This window comes from Propithecus coquereli, unplaced genomic scaffold, assembly GCF_000956105.1.
Source record: "Propithecus coquereli isolate 6110/MARCELLA unplaced genomic scaffold, Pcoq_1.0 Scaffold4, whole genome shotgun sequence".
Lineage (NCBI taxonomy): Eukaryota > Metazoa > Chordata > Mammalia > Primates > Indriidae > Propithecus > Propithecus coquereli.
Genome location: NW_012149729.1, coordinates 10,319,520 through 10,334,519, shown reverse-complemented (window position 1 = coordinate 10,334,519; position 15,000 = coordinate 10,319,520). Strand labels below are relative to the sequence as shown.

The following is a 15,000-nucleotide window of genomic DNA, read 5'->3' as shown; positions in this document are numbered from 1 at the left end:
AGTTTAAATGGAGTTAAACTGTACCATGTTCATATATGAAAAAGTGTATCAAAATTAGTTTTAATACATCTTTTAGATTCTCTCAAATGTCCTATAATTATTGTCCTAGCAGTCCTCTACAAATTCTTAGTACTACTAACGTTCTCTAGGGCATAAAGCAGCAGCTAAGATGAATCTACATCTTATGGGTCGTTATCACAGTTTGGTTTGTATGGTGCAATAGGAATATTCATGATGGAATAAGTTGTTGTAATTTTTACTACTATTACAGGTCTCTAAACCATTTATGAACTGTAGTCAAGATATTGCCCATTTTTATAAACCGTAAAATGCAAAGTTTAACTGTTACCCACAGTTTACATAGAAGCTAGTAAAGCGTAACTTTTTGCCTGTCTTATAAATCAGTGTAATTACATATTCAACTTTAATTACTGGTGCGTCTGTATTGGCAAGGTTTATATGTTATATTTTATGCAAGACTACGATTCCTATTAATATTTAGCAGCTAACTATATCATTAATTACTCTAAAATCTTTCCCCTACCATCTTTTTAATGGAGCTGAGAGAGTAGAAGTATTAAAAATTGATGTATTGTGGATTTCAGAAATGTGTATGACACTTTAAAAAATGCCTGGCCTTATTCAGTAGTGTCAAGCATATCAGTTTCTTGTTTACTAAAAAGTATTGACCCTAGTAGAACTTAGAATTCAGAGGGAAAAAATTAGAATCCGAGTAATGAAGTGTATACACCATTCAGCTGTTAGGAGTTGTAACTTATGTCCATACCTCCTAGAGTTAAGCATCATATACTTCTAATTTCAAGTTATTGAGGTAAGATTAGTCCTTTCCTTCATTTTTATATTTTCTTTCTCTATTTTCCCATTAAATATCTGGTCAAAGATCTGAAAGAGAAATATGGCCTTTATAGGTGCCCATTTTCATTTGACCTTTCACAAGATATTATTTTTGTTGACTTTTTAAACATTTTATTCTATTTGACATATTAATGTCTTTAAGATCATATGCCTAATTGCTTTATAGCACTTTTACTCTATCACCTTTGCAGAAAACACACTGTGAACATTAATGTGTTTTATCAGGTTCCAAACCATTACTTCTTCAAAATGGAAAAATTTGTCTTTTGGAAGTGTCTTTAGATGTATTAAATAATACAAAAGAAGTAATAAAACTCGAAGTAGAAAGAACATGAATATATGCTCTTGAGAGTAGCAGTACTCTAAAACAAGGAAAGTGAGCAATCAGACAAAAGTTTTTATATCCCCGCTTTATCCTATCAGCCATGCAGTGGGTAGCTTGAGGCCTTTTACTTTCAGCAGTTCTCCTGAGTATGCTAATGCTCACTCCCTGTATAAAATGCTAAAACAATGAAACTTTAAAGAGCAAACAAGAGTTAGATCCTGTTTTCCCTTTTTTAAAAAAAGACCTATTTCCGAGAAATAAAAGATGTTCATAATAAATGTGTTTAAGCTGTTGGTGCAACTCCCTGTGCTCACATGCGGTATATAGTGGTCGTTATAAACCATTGTATAGAGGATATATAAAGAAGTATTTTTTTAAATGTTATTGTCCAGTGCTCAGAATATTAAAATAAAAAATTAATGATTTAATAAAATAGTTTATTAAACAATATATTTTATAATGTAAACTAATAATTAGGCTAAATTATGACATTGTTAGGTTAGTAGTATTTTTCAATTGGCAATTGCTGTTTCAGATTTTTCATTTTATTATTAATTTAAGTTTAACTATGAAATATCTCAGAGAAATAATAGTATGTGTAAAACAATATCTAAAAATTATATATTTAATGTCTGATATACTGCTGCTATGGGTTTATAAAATTAAAATGTTCATAGTTAATATAGTACACATTTTATGCTTATATGAATTAGCATGTGACCAATGCCTACATTTATTTTCAATAGATAAAAAGAAAGCTTCCCTTGGCTTGTTGGAAGCAGATTTCAGAACAAATGAAAACTAGGGGAAACCCGAATTTTGTCTTTTTCTAAAGTATATAAATTATAATCAAATGTGTAATTATCTTGCTAAATATTGAGTCGATATTCATTCTTCTATCTGTTTCTGCTGCTATCATTAACTTCTTGTTTATTAGATGTCAAATATTGATGGGAATGTCACTTCGGGATTCTGTATCCTCACCTTTATAGAGTCTTAAGATGCTTGTACTTAAATAATCTTAAGCCATATTGTATATTTTATGAGGCAAAAGAAATATTAATCTAACTCAATCAAAATTTGCTTGCATATAATTAAATGCATTTCAAAGTACTTTGGAAATTAAACAAAAGTGAAAGGATTTTTATAAGACATTTAAGTAGCACACTTATGCATCCTGAAATGAAATCATGGTACTTGTTGTTTTGGAGAGGGGTTTTTATGCTGATGCAATTGTAAACAAGAGACAGGAGGGCGTAATGGTATCAGTATCTGGGCTCTGGTGCCAGATTGTCAGGATGCCAATTCCAGATTCAGCACTTAATAGCCAAGTGGGATTGGGCAGTTAACATTTCTTTCTTCAGTTTTCTCAGCTGAAAATGAGGTAAGTAATACCAATACCTACCTCATAAGATTCTTGCAAATAAAATGAGTGCCTGGAACATAATAATTGCTCCTTGTGTCTCTCATGGTGTAGCGTATGTAGGTCCTGATTTCTACTACCTCTTGTAATATCTCATTATCAGTATAAATGAGACTATAAACAATATAAAATCTTTTTTTCTGTATTTTGCATGTTAATACTTTTCTTAAGGCACTCTATAAGTTTGTGGTTATTTTCCTTGCCAGTCTTTTTTCTTTTTCTCTTATCTCCTCTTATAATTCATGAAGTAAGCAGATCCATAAAAGTGAAACAATATAACACAGGTATTTATTATAGGAGCATATTACTCAGAGTTAGTGAAATAAAGGATTCTTGAGATAAGAAAATGTTATCTGAAGTCGTAAGCAATGAACAATTCAAATAGAATACTACCAACTCAGAATCAGGAACTCGTGATATGTGCCTAGAAAACATTGAGTACTAGGCTTGACAGGAATTTAGAATATATAAAGGAAAATAGAATTTAGAATATATGAAGCAGGACCAGACTGTTGAGTGACTTAAATATATAGCAAGCAACGGTGTTTATTTCAGTTAATGTGGAGCTTGTTAATGTTATGAGCTTGAGTTTGACACATCAGAGCTTTGCTTTAGGAAGAGTAATCTGAAAATGTACTGAATGAACTATGACTTAATGAAACTCATGTGTGGTGGGATATTCTGGAACTGGGAGAGACTGGAAGCAGAGATTAATTGTTGGTATGTAATGTCTGAGTTAAGTATAGGACTGGGAGTAGAGAGCAAGGAATCCACACAAGAAGTGCTATGAAAAACCAGAACAAGACAACTGATGGAATGCTGGGGACAAAGAAGAAAATTAGGAAAAATTATACCACTTTAAAAGCCAACAAAGAGAAACAGAGGACACAAAAGACAGGTTCAAAAGGGAAAATGAAGAATTCAGAATTTTACTTGAGGAATCTAAGAACCCCTAAGTATCCTTAGACTCAGGGAGAAACACTGAAACTTTTTTTTGTTCAGTCTTTTTACTCAGCTCCATGATAGTAAAATTCTGCATGGTCGAATATGGGTACCTGAGGTTGGTAGAGATGTTTTAGAGCATTAGAAAGTGTAGAATAGATATGGTATAGTGCTTCCTGTAAATTATTTGTGAACAAGTGATGGCAAATTATCACTCATATTCCATATTCCATATTTTAATCCTTTCCTTCCACTCTAATTTTTACTTTCACAGTGCCCTGAATGAAGGCTTTAGACAAACTAGTGCATTTATTTTGCCTCAAACTATTTGCCTTTCTGCTCTTTCCTTTTTCAGCTTCTCCTCTGCTTTCACTTAACTAAATTCCCCCTTTCCTTGGACTAGCCCTATTTTTCCTGGAGGCTTTCCCAAGTAATTTTGCTGTCAGGACGTGCACCCTGCTCCATACCTCAAAAGAACTTGCTCCTTATACCATTATTTGGAACTAATACTTCGTGTGCATGTGTGAGTGTGTGCACACACGTGCCTGCACATGCGTTCATGCTTATTTTGCAGATATCCCTAGCTTAATGGCAAGTCCCTTAAGGACAGAGACTATGTTTTCCGTATACGATAGTATATGGAACCCCTAACACATTCTACTATATCAAGTAAGCATTCAGTAAAAGTGTAATATTGATTATGAAGAATCAAATGGACATGACAGTTGATTAGAAATGATTTGACTTCACAAGGTAATACCTGTAAGAGTAAAATCCAAGATTCTCTTAGAACTCTGAAGAAGGAAGAACAAGAGATTTTAGAAAGAACAGATAACTAAATATAGTATTTATGAGGGAGCTAAAATATTTTTCTAAATATTGGTAGAGTGTACTTTTTAAATTTTATTTTTAATTTTAATTATTTAATTAATATGCATTTTATAACCATCCAAATTTATGTGAATAGAAAGTGGCAGTCCCCTTCACCTCATTTGTGGTTATCCTACCAGACTTTGTTAAGTTTTATCTCTCTTGTTGAAAGCAAAATGAAAAATAAAGATTGAAATTCATGCAATATAAATCAGATGCATGTTCAAGAGTATTACAGCGAAAAGTAGGAAATGTTTAAAGTCAGGTGAAATTGTATAGATTCTACACAATAATTTTTGCAACTTTGACTCTTTTCAGTCAACTATTTGTTGATTCAAAGTAAATATTTGATTCTTTAAAATTGTTATTATTGATTGCTGTTCAAAGAGTTGTAGAACTATCCATAGTATATAATGTAAAGTATACTTCCTTTAAGTGTCCAAGCTGAGAATCATTGTAATTTATAATACTCTTCCCTCATGCACCTCAACGCCAATATTCCCTTATTATTTGGCTTTCCAGAGTTCGATAGAATATGGATAAAAAATGCTTTAGCTTCCTATTTTATATGGACATTTACCTCTAAAAAAACTCCTTAAAATGTTAGGATTGATGTTGTTCTTAAGCAGAAATAATTTAAATTTATTTTCTTCTCCCATATGTTAGACTTAAGTGAACGAAAAAGAGAAGAAACATTTGGACTAGACCTGGAAGGTGAACTCATACGATAGAATCAATCCATTTCCTGTCTCCTTCCCAACCTAAGGCAAAAAGAGGAATTTAACGATGTGCCCACCATGTTTAGTTCAACTCGGTTGTTTCTTCTTTATTAAGCAATTATTTCTCCTCACTTGCAATAAGTTTGCTCCGATTTGCCTTTTTCTTCCTCTTATAAAATGTTAAATGAGATTCCAATTTTCATATTTTCAAATTTTGTTTCTAGAGATCAAAATGAATGTTCTTCCCATGCTGGTTCTGTATTGAGGGCTCTACACACAAAGCCTCCCATTGTCATGTCGTTCTTCTTTCTGATTATTAGAGTCTCCTACTGTTGAGTTTTCAGATCATTTCTTATACGCCATTCCTGGATCCTCTTAGCCTCTATGTCATTTCAAAGTTCTACTTGCTAAATATTCTATACTAGTTGCAGATGATTATTATTTTCTCCCTCTTATTGAAGCAAATATTTGAAGTCTGAGAGTTAATGATCTTTTATATAGAATATTAATATATTGGATTTAAGACTTGAAAATAAATTTGTTATGCCCTTACGAAGCCAAAACATTACGGTAAGGAAATAAAAGACTGAGATATCATTTAAAAGGAGTAGTGTAGTATTATTTCTTGATTGCAATAGAGATTACATTATTTTTTTTGATTAACATGTCAAACACATATTCTACATGCCACAAAACTTTTTATATATCACATGTCCCAGTCATCTTTACAATGTCCTCTGCTTCTTCAGAACATCAGTTGTTAAATCATTCCAATATTACACTTCAGCCTCTCCTGTTGATAATATTTTGTCTCCACAGACAGCTAAAACACACTTCCAGACCCCTACTTTTTAAACAGTATTGAAAGTCTAAACCGTGAATTGTCATAAAATATAATGAAAATATTCACGTATATAGTATTACCTTTCTTCCTTCTATTCTCTTTGGCTGCCTTAAAATTTAAATTGCTATTTGTAGGCCCATGTAGAATTTGCAGATCCTACACCTTTGGTTGGTGATATTTTATATAAAATCCCTACAGATCTTAGATCTCTCTGTGGACAAAAGCATTTGAAATTGGAATGGCTCTGTATTTCAGAGCAAAGCAGTTGAAAGTGACTGACAACTTGAGCAAGTGAAATGCTCTCTCTCATTGTTTTCATTCCTGTTAAGCCTGTACTATTTTTGCTGATGTTTTGGATCATTATGTTGCATTATGAAGCTCTAAACATAAAAGCATTTTTTTTGGTCTCACATACATTTTCACAGATTTTCTAAGTAACAATTTCTCAGTCACCTTTAATTTTTTCCTCTAACATTTCTGGGCCTCTTATAATTTTTGTTCGGATTTAATTCCATTTTTATTTAATCTCTAAACTTTTTCATTAACTTTGCTAGTTAGCTTTGAGATCTCTTTCCAAAGTGATTGTATAGAACTTATGATTATGCCAGCTCTTTATCATCTCATCTTTTTTTTTTAAGTGCTACAAGTGTGGATCAGTAGCTGCTGTTCTTTTTTACATTATTCCAGGCCCCATATGTGGCACTTACAACTCATTCCAGTTCCTCTTAATAAAAAGATCCTCCTAGAGATACAGTGCCTTCAGCTAAAAAGTGTTGTATCCCCACCGTGCCAATTGTGGAAATTTGTGGGTTCCTATAGGGTTTTGAAGGATTTTTATAGAACTATACAGATGATATCTGACATCCGTGGTGTGAATTCCCACAATTTAGGCAAAGCGTGTCAGAAAACTTTTAGCTGACAGTTTTGTAGCTTACTGCTTCCGTTTCATATCTAAAGAACATAACTTTATTAAAAGATACATCTTCATTTGCCCTAACACTATTTAAGCCTTAAAAATTTCTTTTCTCTAAGGGTCAAAAAGTCATTGAATTGTCAAAGAATGAATATTACTTCAGTCTAATTTTTTTCTACTTCTAGTACCAGGGGAAAAAAATAAAGCTTTTACATACCCTTATGGTATTTTAATTTCAGCTTTTGACAGGGCTTGGGAAGTGGATGTATATTTGGTAACGATAGTCATTTTATTAGTAAAGATATTTATTTTATAAAGTCAACTATCATTTCAGAATATTACCTTATGTGAAAGTAATTTACATGGTAAGAAGTTGTTTCAATATATGTTAAAATCATGTGCATTTTGACTAGCAGAATTTAAAATTTACCATGTAACTACCACATTGTACCTGAATATTTCAACACCAACAAACACAGTTTAAAACACAGGCTTACTATATTCCAAAGCAGCTTCTATCATTAGGATAGAATTAAATAATTTATGTAATTTATATAAGCAACAGATGATCAAATAGTGTAATATAACTAGTACAAATGAACATTCTTTAGTTTGCTCAACATTATCTTTATTTTGAAGACAAAATGGAGTAACATCAGCAAGGTACTTAAAAGGCAGGAGGAAAAGTAGCTATTGGTCACACACTGTTATCTTGCTATTGATAAATATATATTTGTGACATTAAATCTAAGGTTCCTTTTGTTAATTAGCAAGTGAGAGAAGGACATAATGTACTACATTTAGAATAAAAGGTACACACTGTTTCACTCTCTATTCCATTCTCATTTTTAGAACTCACAGAGTATAAGCACAGTTCAGAAGAAAACTGGTGTTTAAGGTCTATAGCTTAATTCAAACAAAGGAATAATTTAGGCACAGCACATATGCAACCCAGGTAGAAAACAGTTTCTGTAAAGATATCCTAAGAGAGCTTCACCAAGAGCCAGCAGTGGAACATCCCATCAGGGAAGTTTAGTAATGAGAAATAGATAACAGAGCAGAAAAATGGGTGAGCCACATTCAGGAGGGCTAGCCACAGACATAGGGCCCAACAACAGCACTTCAAGGTCAAGATCTTCAAGAATCCAGAACCCAAGTTATCTAACAGGTGATTAGAGAGAAACCGGACCGTAGACCCCATTTACTCATGTTACCCATCCCATTTCTGACTGAATCTTTGTCCAAGGAATAAGGCAAAACCCACAATTTGGGGATTAATGGTTCAAAGGAGAATTGGAGCAGCAGTAATGCCGACTTAATAGCCAAGTATGAAGATGTAATGTAGACTTTCCCTTTATTTCTCTGGTCAACAGATTGAAAATATAAAGGTCCTTAGATCCAGAGCTGCATGTGTATTGAAAGTTTTCATTTATGAGACACAACATGGAATGGTATGAACTGTATGTCAATTGGCAACTAATTCAATTCTGAGATCGGGTACAATATATTTGTACTCATCTATGATCAAAGTAATTACATTCATATTTTCATTTTATTACAACTGTTTTGGTCACATCTATCACTTTTGTAAATTCAAATACAGTGGTAAATCTTGAAGAATTTTGGTTTTTTTGTTTGTTTTATTTTTTTTAATCAGCACTACAGCAAAAGTATCTGAAATCACTTGGGAGTGAGCCTTTAAATCATGTAAAATCCAATTTCTTTAAACAATGTTGCATAAATTTAAATAAATTTCAATATGTTGAAGGTAAGGGCAGGAAATCTTAGAGAAATTTTGATATACGTGTATATATATGTAGTTTATAAAATTGTATTTCATTAACCTTAACCCACCTTTTTGATATATTTCTTAGAACTGGTATTGACTTTAGATGGGATTTTTGAATTCCACCTTGGGGTCGGATCTATTGAGACGTAAGATAGAATTACAAACTGCGTCATTAAGAATGGAAATATGTCTTAGAAAGAAAACTTCTGTTACAATTATCTGAAAATAATATTACTTTGCAATCAAATGCTAAATGGCTGTATTTTTTTAGAAAATAGAGTAAAGGAGAATAAGATTTGTTAAATATATTAGTATTAAAGTTGTATCCTGGCTTTAAGATGAAAATTAAAACTTATTTGGCTGTTTAGCCAAGAAGAAAAGGTATGGGAAATTTAGTGGGGTATTTCCTGCTTATATCCTGGATAAAGCCAACTATACAAGGTATATATGGAATGGGGAGGCATTTGTTCACTCTGATTTTTGAATGCCCTTTTCATAGTTTGCACATTTTTGTCAGAAGGAATGTTTCCCTTTTCATCAGGAGATAAGGAGGATTTTTATTTCTGTAGAATCGAAGTGATGGTTCTGAGTACTGTCCTAGTGGCAGCAGCCATGTGCAAACTCATTCAAATGAAAACGAAGATCAATTCATTCAACACTAGAATTTGTGTGTCAAATACTATTTTAATCTACAAAAGAGAAAATCTTGAAAGATAAGAAATTGGAATAAAGCTGAATCATATAAGTGAACCTCTTTTATAGTGTCTTAGTTGACAAAATAAGAACAAATTTTTCATCCCTAGTTGTTTTTAATTACCTATCCTATTCACTTATGTAATTAAGAGAATTAGATAGTTCTCTAAAGTGTGCTTAAATTTAGAATATGAAATCTAAATTTTTTGTGGGAAAAATTTGGTAAATCATTTCAAAATAATATTTGAAGTTGAATAAAACAAATAATTTATTTATGACTACATACATAACTTTATTTAATTACAGTATCCTAAGATGAGCTCTCATTTTAAAAAGTACTAACAAAATGTTTTCTTTTAAATGTAAACTTTTCTGTTTAAATCTTTAATGCCACTTATATTATTAGCTTATTTCTGTGATATGTTTAATAAACAAATTCTTCATAAATGGGAAAGCAGAATATCACTCTAAAAGTTACATAAATGTAAGAAACATGAATTGTTTCTCATTTCAACCTGATTTTATACAAATGGAGGTAGATAAATTTGCAGTTTTTATGAATCCACTGTCAAATCCCAAATACTATTATATCATTTCCTTTTACGTATACTAGAAGGAAATGAGTAAATTGAATAATCTCCATTTTCATAGGCTTGCTAAGTTAGCATCAATTATTTTACTATTTTTCCTGTGAAACTTAGTCTTTGAAAAAATGACATTTTTTGGTATTTTCTGTTTGATGTGATTATATCTTCCAGGATATCATCAGTCAATAGAAGTTAGCTATTCAAATTCATAAACAAAAACAAAAATTGAGCCTCATGAATTGAAATCTATCTTAAAGATTCCTGTGCTTATATTTTGGAATTCATTTTATATCTCCAAAACACCAATATTTATATAGTAAGCATGAGGGTTTTACCATTTGCAAAGTGAAACTAATTGAAAGAAAATTGATTCAAACACATATGAAATTAATAGATAAAATGCTAATCATATACTTTGGTTATTTTAAATGGTTAAATACTAATAGTTCTCATTATTCGTTCAACAGCCTTTTGCCAAGTACTAAATGAAAATTGTAGATGGTTAAAAGAAAACCTTATCTTGTCCTGGCATTTTCTTTTATCTAGAAAATTGTTGATACTATTTTGTGAAATAGTCAAAACATATGCAGATCAATGGAGAGCATATGACTATAGCAATACTCAGTCTATTCTGATATTTTTAAATGTTATTAATCAACAATTAGGACCTAACAGTAAATAAGAGACAAAGAAAATTCGTATGATTATAAACATTTTTTTTTTTTTTTGAGACAAAGTTTCACTCTTTTGCCTTTAGAGTGCCGTGGCATCAGCCTAGCTCACAGCAACCTCAAACTCCTGGGCTCAAGTGATCCTTCTGCCTCAGCCTCCCGAGTAGCCAGGACTACAGGCATGCACCACCATGCCCAGCTAATTTTTTCTATATATTTTTAGTTGTCCAGCTAATTTCTTCCTGGGTGGTTTTTTTTTTTTTTTTTTTTTTTTTTGTAGAGACGGGATCTCGCTCTTGCTCAGGCTGGTCTTGAACTCCTGAGCTCAAACGATCCACCCACTTCAGCCTCCCAGAGTGCTAGGATTACAGGCCTGAGCCACCGCGCCCAGCCTATAAACATTTTCTATTAGAGTTAATTAATGTATTCCACATAAGTTAAAGATATCCAAACTACAAGTAAGTTGAAATAAGGATCAAGACATTTTAAAATCAAAGACTTGAACAAGTCTGTATTGAGTGGAAAACTGATGCATGGTTTAAGGGCTACATGTATTTCAGTACATTCAATGTGTTTTTTAAAGTACTATGTGTATAAGTTCATTTTATTGGATAAAGATTGCCATACTGGGTCAAATAAAATCAGTTTCCATAGTAAAATTGAAGCATCTGAGCCCCAACACTGTTTCTGAAGATAGCTTTTTGAGTATTATCTGGAGAGTTATAGCCTTCAGGTGTGCTGGAGCAAGGGAAAAGGTTAAAAAATCATTTTTATGGGACTTTTAAAAAGATTTATCTTTTTTACAAAAATATGTTCATTACTCTTAATAGGTATACTATGTTAAATGTATTGAAAATTTTCTCAAATATCTAGGATTATAAAAAGAAAACATGTAAAAGAAGTGCCCATAATGAGTAAAACACACAAAAATAATTTTAATCTAGGTGACTATTTAGTATTGACTTGTAAATGTTTGGTGAAATCAACCTTATGTTGCCTGAAATTGCCCATATTGTAGACATGGGCCATAAATCATAAGATTTTCTTCACAGCATCTGTTGACATCTATTAAAAAATTTAAGACAACATTTTTATTATTAGATTCATGGCATTGATAAATGTTATGTTTCTAAAAAGGCCTTATCAAATTTACATTGTGCCACTGAATCATGCATGGTGACAGTATGTAAATATTTTAATCATCACATTTGGTAATATCTAAATAAGCAAAGAAGAGAAAACACTGTTGTAATTCTACCATCTAATGTCTATAGACTTAAATAGATTTCGAACATTTCAGTTTAAGAAAACTTTATTCATAGTACCTTTTTATTGAAGAAAAACGGGAACAGTTTATAGCTGCGGTCCCTAACCCCTGGGGGCAGACCAGTACTAGTGGGTGGCCTGTTAGGAACCGGGCTGCACAGCAGGAGGTGAGCGGCAGGTGAGCCAGCCAAGCTTCACCTGTATTTACAACCACTCCCCATCGCGGGCATCACTGCCTATGTTCCACCTCCTATCAGATCAGCAATGGCATTAGATTCTCACAGGAGCGCGAACCCAGCTGTAAACTGGGAACCCTACTGTAAACTGTGTAGTAGGGGTGCGAGGGATGTAGGTTGCACGCTCCTTGTGAGAATCTAATGCCTGATGATCTGAGGTGGAGCTGAGGCAGCGATGCTGTGCTGGGGAGCGGCTGCAAACACAGATTATCATTAGCAGAGGATTTGACTGCGCCATAAATGTAATACACCTGAATCATCCTCAAACCATCTCTCCCCCTCCCTAGTCCGTGCAAAAATTGTCTTCCATGAAACCAAACCTGGTGCCAAAAATGTTGGGGACCACTGGTTTCAAGATCTTTTGCTTAGTCTTGAGAAAGTGAATACAATTTACATTTCTCCAGGGAATATACTGTCTGATCGCAATCTAAAACGGTAAACTTTCCCATTATAATTTGACTCTTTACTTTAGGGTGCAGGCAAACATTAACATTTTTGCCTTTCTTTGGTGCCTTAGCTACTTATAAATTTCACAACAAAAGAAGCAGCACATTTCTTTAGGCAACAAATCAGTCTATCATTGTAGCTAGTTCTCTGTGTTTTTGGTGTGTATCATTACTGAGGGTGGCTGTAAAACTGAGAAATTAAGCTAGAGTATAAAAACAACTGCTACTTTGCAGTTCCTTCAAATAGAGGTTTGAAAGGTTGAATGATCCAGAGATGAGTTTCATTCGTGTAAGTTGAATAAGCATTTATTAAGCACCTTTTATGTGCAACACACTCTGCTAGAAACTGGTGTATGAGCTATATCTACAGAGGCAAAACTCTAACAGGGGGATAAATACATAGATAGTGATACAGACCAAGTGGAAGTATGAAGAGAGTTGTAAACAAATTTTGAAGTCAAAGATGTAAGCATACACATGCACAAAGGCAATTAGAAAGACTTCATGGAGGGTGTAGCTTTCTGTTAGGCTTAACATGAGGTCAATTTTTAGGTTGAATTTTATGAAATTGTTGACATTTGACTGTTTTTTGCCTATAAAAATAGCAGTCTTAAATGCATTAACATAGTGTTAGGCAGAGATGAGAAAAGACAGGATAGATGTGAAGGATATGAGGATATGAGCAAAGATGACTAAAGCATGGATCTTATTAAAAGAATAGATAATAACTTTTTTGCCTCAGCATGGGCAATCTACCTAGAGAGGAATACCTACAGGATGAGAGTGGACAGGGGTCCGAGAGCCATGTCTTAGAGTCTGTTAATCTCCAAGCTGATGATATGTTAGGGGCATTTTAAAAATTCACCAATTATTTGGAGATGCTCCATAAGACCCTCGAGAGTATATGTTACCTACTTTTACAAAGGCTTACCTCTTTTCTTTCTTGCTACTTCTCTCTGGAAATAGATTATTATTTTTTTTTTCACTTGAGAAAGTAGCAACACTTTATGCCCTTTTCTTTAACTATTGTTTTACAATATATTTTTTCTTTAAAATGATGTAAGAAAACAGATGAAAAATTAAAAATAAATAAAATTTCCAGATACCAAGTATTAGTATTATTGTGGCCATTACTGCTAATAACATTTTAATCACAAAGAGAACTGTGGTGAAATTCGTTTTCAACATCTTTTCATCTTCACTTTCTAATATCCAAGCTATCTGAGATCCACTTCCCCTCCTCCTCGAGCAATTAAAGCAACAAATATAAAAATTCATCAAAATTGCATGAGAGTTATGAAAAGTTCAGATATGTTTTAACTTTCAGTATTTCGACAAAAATTTAGGCTCTTCTGTCTCCTCAGTACAGTATGAAAGGGAAATATTTCACACATATATAAATGTAAGAGTAATATACACAAAATCTTTTACTCCATAACCTATACCCTAAATTCTTCACTTCTCTCTACCATTTCTATCCTTCTGCCTTAGTTCTAAGAATTGTTTCCTTATTACATTGTTTTAGTGAGCTCCTAACTGGTAACCCTACCTTCAGTGTCCTACACTCAGTCTACACTTTGCAAATTAACCTTCCTAAAACATTTCCATCTTTTCATTGTTCTGCCCCAAAACTATCAATAGCCCTTCAGCTGGTAGAGATTAAATTTCAACTTTGTAAAATGCAACTCAAGGCCCTTCATCATCTGACCTTGTTCTACTTTTCTAACATTGTTTTTTATTACCACCCCTCCTTCCCTCATGGCGTCAGTGTACTCTCAGGATTCCCATAACACATCTAAGATTCTCCATTTTCCCCATTTCCATTCAGAATGTCCTTTCTCTCATCTCTGTATAATGAAAGTTTTCACATATGTCAAAACCTACTGGAAGCAATACCTCCCTCTCTCACAGAGCACTCACTGATTGCATTGTCAGAATTTACCTCCCTTTGCATAACACTTCATCTGTTATGGCATTGATTACATTCTGCCTTGTATCAAAGTTATTTTGTGTGTATGTCTTACTTCCTCTGTTAGACTGAAGACTCCGTGAGAAAAGGAACCCTTGTCATTATCAGACCGTAGACCAATGGTTTATACACAGTGTCTGTTGGCTGGATTTTTTTCCACTTCTAAGAAGAAGTAACTTTTATCCTCCTAAAAGTACTTCAATTTTAGTTATTGACTTTGCACCTGCCTCAGGGAATAATAACAGACTTTCTATCTCTCCATGATTAAATAATTCTGTTCCTTTAATTATAAAAGAAGTTCCAAATATCTTTCTAATTCTCCCCAGTGTTAATCTTATCAAATCAAGAGATGGCCGTGCCTTCTTAAGCAAGAAACATAGAGCAGTGCTATTCTGTAGTAAATAGTAGGTAGTGGACTAAAAAGAAATAGT

At 33.0% G+C, this 15,000-nt stretch overlaps 1 protein-coding gene across 9 annotated transcripts in view; it reads left to right on the top strand.

Annotated features, from left to right (window-relative positions):
• FOXP2 (forkhead box P2) overlaps positions 1-15,000 on the top strand; it is a 350,012-nt gene that overhangs the window by 326,082 nt on the left and 8,930 nt on the right. The gene's annotated exons all lie outside the window — the stretch shown is intronic.